General features: G+C 38.4%; 1 long non-coding RNA gene across 1 annotated transcript; it reads right to left on the bottom strand.

Annotated features, from left to right (window-relative positions):
- Positions 1–2,538: 2,538 nt before the first annotated feature.
- On the bottom strand, positions 2,539–7,434 carry LOC122235351. The gene is made up of 3 exons (XR_006213423.1): positions 7,275–7,434; positions 6,766–6,847; positions 2,539–2,574 (listed from the first exon to the last, which is right to left on the bottom strand). It is a non-coding gene; the product is annotated as an uncharacterized LOC122235351 (long non-coding RNA).
- Positions 7,435–8,857: the final 1,423 nt, after the last annotated feature.

Below are 8,857 nucleotides of genomic sequence, written 5' to 3'. Positions count from 1 at the left end.
AAGAAAAGGAATGGCAAGTGTCTGTGAGGGTGTAGAGACAAAGGAACTCTTGTGCACTGTTGGTGGGAATGTAAACTGGTAGAGCCACTATTGAAAACAGTACAGAGGTTCCTCAAAAAATTAAAAATAGAACTACCATATGATTCAGCAATTCCCCTTATGGGCATATATACAAAAGAATTAAAATCAGGATCTCCAAGAGACATATGAATTTCCCTGTTCACTGAAGCATTATTTACAACAGCCAAGACATGGAAACAATGTAAGTGTCCATTGATGGATGAATGAATAAAGAAAGTATAGTGTATATTATACAATATTATTCAGCCATAAAAAAGAATGAAATATTGCCATTTGCAACATGAATGGATCTCAAGTGCATTATGCTAAATGAAATAAATCAGACAGAGAAAGACAAGTTCTGTATTGAGTTCCCTTATATGTAAAATCTAAAACAACAAAACCAAGCTCACAGATACAAAGAACAGACTAGCGGTTGCCAGAGGAATGGAGTGGGAGGACAAATGGGTGAAGGGGTCAAAGAGTAAAAAAGAGAAAAAAGAAATTCAATACTAAAAACCTATTTGAAACTACAGCTCTGGGGCCCATATTGATAGATATAAAATAACACTTTAAGAAAGAACATTAAAAAGTGAAATATAAAATGGTATTTTTAAGACAGATTGATTATAACTACACACAATGCTTATGTGTACATTAGTAAAGACAGATTAGTTTGAATAAAAATGGTTTAATATTTATTACCTTTGGTATATTTAAGTTTGGAAAGAAATCAGAATGGAAGAGATGTGCAGAAAGTTCTAATACAAAAAAAATTATTTGCATAAGATAGCTGTAGTTTTCCTCATATATCAGTCACCAATATTTTTGTTCAGTGTGCTTTTATCTCTGCCTTTCAAAGGGGCAAAATGGTAAGATGCAGAAAGAATATATTTACTCATGTTTAAGAGAAATGCTATAGCATAAAATCTTTTCTCAATTATTGTTGAGTGCTATTGTGGTGATAGCATAATATAGAGTAACAGGTACAAGGGATGTTTGTTTAAACTAAGGGTAGGAGCACCTGGGTGGCTCAGTTGGTTAAGCATCAGACTGTTGGTTTTGGCTCAGGTCATGATCTCGAGATTCATGGGTTTGAGCCCCACATCAGGCTCCATGCTGGCAGTGAGGAGCTTGCTTGGAATTCTCTGTCTCCCTCTCTCTCTGCCCCACCCCTGCTCGCTATGTCTCTCTTTCTCAAAATAAATAAACATTAAAAAAAATAAACTAGGGGCGCCTGGGTGGCTCAGTCGGTTGAGCATCCGACTTCGGCTCAGGTCATGATCTCACAACTTGAGTTCGAGCCCCATGTCAGGCTCTGTGCTGACAGTTCAGAGCCTGGAGCCTGCTTCAGATTCTGTGTCTCCCTCTCTCTCTGACCCTTCCTCACTCACTCACTCTCTCTCTCTCTCCCCCAAAACTAAATAATAAAAAAAAATTTTTAAACTTTTTTAAAAAAAGAGACAAAAATTACAAAAAGGAACAAATACAAATCCTGTTTCTGAAAAGCAAAAGAACCGAAATTCAAAATTCACTGAATTTTAGAGGGGTTCAACGTAAGATTTCAATAGGCCAAAAAATGAATAAATGACCATGAAGGTAAGTAAATTAGGATTATCCAGTCTGGGGCACCTGGGTGGCTCAGTCGGCTAAGCGTCCAACTTGGGCTCAGATCATGATCTCACAGCTTGTAAGTTCGAGCAAGCCTCGTGTCAGGCTGTGCTGACAGCTCAGAGCCTGGGGCCTGCTTTGGATTCGGTGTCTCCCTCTCTCTTTGCCCCTCCCGTGCTCACACTCTGTCTCTCTCTCAAAAATAAATAACAGAAAAAAAATTTTTTTAATTAAAAAAAGAGACAAAAATTACAAAAAGGAACCAAATAACAAATCCTGTTGCTGACAAGCACAATAACTGAAATTCAAAATTCACTGAATTTTAGAGGGGTTCAACATAAGATTTCAATAGGCCAAAAAAAGAAAAAATGACCATGAAGATATGTAAATTAAGATTATCCAGTCTGGGGCACCTGGGTGGCTCAGTCGGTTAAGTGTCTGACTTCAGCTCAGGTTATGATCTCAGTTCCTGAGTTCAAGCCCCACATCAGACTCTGTGCTGACCACTCAGAGCCTAGAGCTTGCATTGGATTCTGTGTCTCCCTTTCTCTCTGCCCCTCCCCCCACTGACTCTCGCGTTTGCTCTCTCTCAAAAATAAACACTAAAAAAAAAAAAAAAAAAAAAAAAAGATTATCCAGTCTGAGGAGTGGAGAAAGAAAAAAAAAAAAAAATGAAGAAAAATGGAAAGAGCCTAAGCAACAACATCAAGTATACCAACATATACAAAATGAGAGGTCCAGAACAAAATCAAAGAGGCACAGAAAATATGTGAACAGGAGCACCTGGGTGGCTCAGTTGGTTAAGCATCCAAGTCTTGATCTCAGCTCAGGTCTTGATCTCAGGGTCATGTTCAATCCCTGCATTGGGCTCTGTGCTGGGTTCCACACTGGGCATGAAGCCTACTTAAAAAAGAAAAAAAAAAAAAGAATATTTGAACAGTGGCCAATCTACATATCTTAAAAAAATTCAATGAACCCCAAAGAGAATAAACCCAAAATGATGCAGTGAGATGTAGTATAATCAAACTGTTGAAACTCCCCAAAAAAAGACAGAATTCTAAAAGCAAGAAAAGTAACCCATCATCAGAGGCCAGAAAGCAGTGCAATGACATATTTACAGTGCTGAAAGAAAAAAGCTGTCAACCAACAAATCTCTAACAAAAACGTCTTTCAAAAATAAAGGAAAGAGAACAATTTATGGCACGACAGCATGAGCTCAAGTGACCTGTTGCTCTGCACTGAAACTGATGAAAACTACTTTTTTAAGCCATTTAAAGCCTCTGGAAACTGACCTAAAGACAAAAGGCAAATGAAGAAACCTACATTCAAGAACAACTTCAAAAATTCACTAAGAAAGATGAGTTGTATTTGAACCAAGACCACTCCCTCCCTCTCCCATGCCAGCTCAAGGAAGGGGAACCTCCACTCAAGACTCCTGCAACCAAGAACACAGGGTTCTGTCCCCACCCTACCCCCACAGGTCTCATTCAGAGGGCTTTCTTCCCAGGAGGAACAGAGTTTCTCATCCAACCCCCAGCTGCCTGTTGCTAGGGCTGAGTCCTAGACAAGTGTGCTTGAGAGGCAGGGGTTCCAGGCCTTCCGGCCCCCACTGGTAGAATGTATACTTTATTGGGTGTGGTGCATGGAAAAGCCTGGGACCCTAATCATCCTTGCCCTGGATTGTGAGGAGAGAAAAGCAAAACCAGATGACCTGTGGCTGCACCCTCCCCTCCAAGAAGTACTATTGTCACTCAGAAACTTGCCACTGTTCCCACCCCACCTCCAGAGACCAGGCTCAGAGCTTCTGTTTGAGGAAAGAAGCAGACATTAAAACAGATAGCTCTTAATTTCTTCCCAAAGGGACTGACTTCATTTGTAAGAGCTTGGAGAAAGTCAAGCCTACAGGAGTAGTGAGAAAAGTGAGGTTGGAGCAAAAGCCAAATAGCCCATTCAAAATACAGAGGCTAAACTGTAGGGAAACTAGTTTGCAGGAGAGAACTAGAGACTAAAACAACTGGGAGGGGCCCTCCTGGGGTCAGAACAAATATCAAACAATAAGCTTAGAAACTATTTCTTCAAAGGACACACGTTTTGACTGCATTTGCTTTCAAAGTAGTTTATGCCCCAGGGCATTGTGGAAAACAATTAATTAGTTCCCAGTAAGTGGATCTTGGCTGCTGGGTGTGGTCAGGGAAAGACAGCCCTAACAAAACCAGCCATCCCAGGGTGATTGGGGGCATATTCAAATTGCCCCTCCCTAAGGACCAAGGTCAGAGGACTAACCTTGTGGGAAAGAAGACTACAATGAGACACCATTTCACACCCACTAGGATGGCTAGAATTGGATGAAGTCAGATGATGACATGGTTGGTGAGAATGTAGCCAAGTTAGAGCCCTCATATACCGCGCTGCTGTGAATGTAAAATGGTGCCGCCACTTTGGAAAAAAGTCTACAGTTTCCCAATTAAACATAGATACCATATGACCCAGCAAAAACACTCTTAAATATATACCTAGAGAAATGAAAACATTTCTAGAAAGAAATTTGTACATGAATATTTCAGCAGAATTATTCTTAATAGTAGCCAAAGGCAGTAACAACTTAAATATACATCAATAAATGAATGCATAAACAAAATGTGGTATATCCATAATGTGGAACATTATTCAGTCATAAATGGAATGAAGTATTGATACATGCTACAACATGGATAAACCTTGAAGCATTATGCTAAGTGAAAGAAGCCAAACACAACAGACTACATATTCTGATTCCATCCATACAGAATGTTCAAAACTGGGAAATCTGTAGAGACAAAAAGTAGATTAGTGGTTGCCTAGGGCTGAGCAGGTAGGGCTCAAGGGGTATGGGTTTATGGCTAAAGTGCATGGACTTCTTGGGGTGATGAAACATTCTAAAATGTTTGTAGTGATGGTTGCACATATACTGAAAACCAATGAACGATACACCTTAAGCGGGTAACTGATGTGTGAACTATATTTCAATATATCCATCAAAAGAACTGAAAAGAGAAATTAAGACATTGCCAGATAAAGAAAATCTGAGGAAGTTCGTTGCTAATAGATTTACCTTACACGTACTGTCAAAGGGAGTTCTTCAGGCTAAAACGGAAGGATAAAAGACTAACTCAAAAGTGTATGAATAAATAAAAGACATTGGTAAAGATAACTACATAGGTAAACATAAATGCCAGTATTATTGTATTTTTGGTTTGTAGCTCCTCTTATTTTTTTTCTGTATGACTTAAAAAGAAATGGACAAGCTGATCCTAAAATTCATATGGAATTGCAAGGGGCCCTGAATAGCCAAAACAATTTTGAAAAAGAACAAAGTTGGCGGAGTGACACTTTGCAATTTTAAAACTTACTATAATCTATAGTAAGCAAAACAGTGTGGTACTAGCATAAGGACAGATACAGAGACAAATGGAATGAATATGAAAGACCTGAAATAAACTTACACATCTAAGGCTAACTGATATCAACAAGGGTGCCAAGACCATTCAATAGGGAATAAACAGTCTCTTCAACATATGGTGCTGGGTCAATTGGCTATGTGCGTATAAAAGAATGAAGTTGGACCTCACATCATATACAAAAGTGAACTCAAAATGGATCAATGACATAAATACAAGAGTTAAAACCATAAAACATTTAAAAGAATAGAGATGTATGACTTCATGACTTTGGATTTGACAAAGAATTCTTAGATTTGACACCAAAAGCACAAACGAGAAAAAAACAAATTGGACTTCCAACTTTTAAAAAATTGTACGCCAAACGACATTATCAATAAAGTGTGAAAAATACCTACAGAATGGGAAATTTCAAATCAAATATATAACAGTTCAAAATATATAAAGAATTCTTACAACTCAACAACAGCAACAAAAAAAAATACCTAAATTAAAAAATGGGCAAAGGATTTGAATAGACATTTCTGCAAAGAAACATACAAATGTTCAACAAGGACATGAAAACATACCCCAAATCAGTCTTTAGGAAAACACAGATCTAATCCATAAGAACTCACCACTTCAAACACACTAATATGGTTGAATTAAAAAACAAAACAAAACAAAACAAAAACAGGAAATAACAAGTGTTAGCAAGGAAGCATGGTAATTCCGTGTTTAACCTATAAACTGGCAATCTATTTTTATTTTCCACAGTGGCTGCACCATTTTATATCCCCAAAACAATGTACACCAGTTCCAATTTCTCTACTTCCTTACCAACACTTATTTCCTGTTTTTGTTTTTTTTTTAATTAGATTCTGCCCGCAACTTAAAAGAAATTTCAAATGGCCCCTGTTACTATAATCCACATAACAGGCACTTTAAAACTCCCCTTTTTTATTGACTTTTCTTTTTAAAATTTCTCTTCAAAACTTATTTAAAAAAGTAATCCATGCTAGAAGTTCACGTGTCACAAAAGTTTAAGAAATGCATGGGAAATATAATCACTGTTTAAAATAATAGTTACCTCTGGGGATGAAGGAAGAAAGGGACACATTCAGGGATGAGTACACAGAGAACTTCAACTATGATGGTAATATTTTATTTTTATGTTTGGATGGTGAAAACAGAGGTTCACTGTATTTTTTTTTTTTGCATCTCTCATTGTATTATTCTTTATATGTTTGTATATCTTAAGTACTTCATAACATATGTGGAAAGCCCCCCCAAAAAAGACAAAGAAAGTTAATCTTACATTCCCTCACCATTCCTCCCACCAAAAACAGCATACTAGATATTCTGTAACTTGCTTTTCTCACATAACAATCCATTATATCATTCTCTAGATCTAAAGTGTGTGAAGAGGTAAATCTGTTTCCACAGCTGCAAAATATTTCATAACATAAATGTCCTATATAGATGGATATACAGGTTGTTTTCAGTTACTCCTCATAAAAATAAAGCTGCAAACGTTTTAGTCTTCCCCAAATATGCTACGCTTAACATAAACATATTTTCACCAAAAGATTTGAACATGAAAAATCTAGCTCTTTTCTTAGTGAATCATCAAGGTAATAATCCACAAAATAATGTAACAATTCCCCCAAGAGATTACCTGTACACACACACACCCCTACTTCTGAACAGAACAATGTGCTTCCAGAATAAATGTATGCCCAGAAGTCCTCATCTGAGACCTATACAAAGGATACAAAAAAATTTTAAATCTAGCCCATAATAAGTATGCTACAAACTGATTAGTTTATCAAAACAACCTTTGCACGCGAAATGCAACACAAAGGAAATAAGGTAGGTCCAACGGGTTAGGCTGTTACTGAAAGCGTTCTGGCGTCGGCGTGGTGTCAATAAAAACCCATTTAAACAAGTTAAAAAGAGAGGAAAACGGCTCAGAATCCCTACAAGCTAGTATCCGCAACCGTCTAACTTCATCCGTGGTGGTAAGTGACTAAAAAAAGAGAAATTATTCTCCGATATTTTACAGAGGCAAGAGAGTAAAATGAACAGCAGGCCAGCTCCTCCCCCACTCAGGCAGGCCACGCGATCCCCAAGTATGCAGCCTTATTAACGGACATTTTTCTAGCTGACGTGAAACTCAGCACTCACCACAAAACAAAAAATTAGCGGGTTTCTGTACTTTCCTTAATAGATTTGTCCATTGGCTGCTTTCCACACCCGGTACTTGGTCGGTACTTTCCCTCGGTACAAACGCCGCCATTTTAAGTCTTAGATGAGCCCTAGGGGATAGGGCGCTAAAAACCTGGAGTGAGCGTCACAGCCAAATAGGTCCTGCGCCCAACCGCCGTGCACTGCTCAAATGGCTCCGCCGGCAACGTGACCCAGTCTCACTGTGGCCCGTCCCCCAGGCTTCCAGAGAGCTTGCACTTCCTCCTCTCTCTCTGCCTTTATCTTCAACGGAATTGCTACTTTCTGCGTCCTTTTCTTTCTTTCTCCCCCCCCCCCCGATTTCTTTTACCTTTGCCTCCACTCCTTTCTTCCTTCTACATTTCTGGATGTCTCGTTCTCCTCGACTGTCAGTTACCTCACAAGTGTACAGAATTTTATAATAGACAAAACTGTATTTCTGTTATTTTACCTAATTATTACAACTTTGTAAGGTAAGCTGGGGGACTGAATTTCCCAATTTTATAAATGAGGAAACCAAAGCCCATATATAGTGAACCAGTATTCCAAAAGCTGCAACAGCTAGTGTTAGAGTGGACAGAACATATTTCTTTTTGCTCCAGTGATCCTCGTGCTGCTAGAGATAACCGTGTACTTCAACTAATTGAAAAGATGGGAAAACTGAAGACAGAAATAGGAAGAGTTTGGGCCTAAATTCACACATTGAGTCAGTGACAAAACTGAAATCAAAACAATCTGCTTCCTTGTTTAATTCTGTAACAGAAAACATCTCCATAAAGGTGTTGGGATGCTTTTCTCCATCCTAAAACTCCTTCCTCTTTTTTGACTCAGCTCAAGTGGTGACTCCTTTAAGAAGCCTTTATGTTTATCAAAACCTTTATCTCTTTTTCTATCCCTCTCCATGAGGGAAAATACACTAGCTGGATGCCAGCTCCCAAAACATTTTTTAAAAAGGAGGCTGAAACTTCTTTGTGAAGCATCGTGTATGAATGGTGTGAAAGATTAGTAGGGGAGGGTTTGTGCTGCATAAGTAAGGAAAAGACAATTTAGAGGTCCTAATCCCTTTCCAAAGGCATAATTTCTGTCTACATTCTAATGTCATCTCTAGCTTTCTACAAGAACCCAGCACAGAACACCTCTTATTCTATTTATTTGCATCATTACTTTTCCTTTCTTTATTTTCAAAATTGTTACCTTCAAATAGAGGTTAATGGTAGAGAATGTGTAAACTTCTGGGCCTTGATTTATGGCCATTCTTGTGTAAAACACTACATAAAGCCAATCTGTCTTGTCAGTAACCTGTGTAGTGAAATGAAGAGGTCTTATCTTAAGCTTAAAGTGTGTCATTGCCTGGAGTTTAGACAAGTTTGAGCACATCTTGGAAACTGGTAGGGCAGACACCAGAAGTCAATTGCAGAAGGAACTGCTGACCTCTTGAGAAATTACTTATCCTAAGAGAGGAGGGAGTCAGGCAGACAACCTAGGGTAAATATAGAATCAATTCTGAGTATTGCAGGGGATTTGGTTGTACTACAAAGTGTATT

Source organism: Panthera tigris, chromosome X (assembly GCF_018350195.1).
Source record: "Panthera tigris isolate Pti1 chromosome X, P.tigris_Pti1_mat1.1, whole genome shotgun sequence".
Classification (NCBI taxonomy): Eukaryota; Metazoa; Chordata; class Mammalia; order Carnivora; family Felidae; genus Panthera; species Panthera tigris.
Note: the sequence above shows the minus strand (reverse complement) of the source record. Positions and strands in the feature narration are given on the sequence as shown.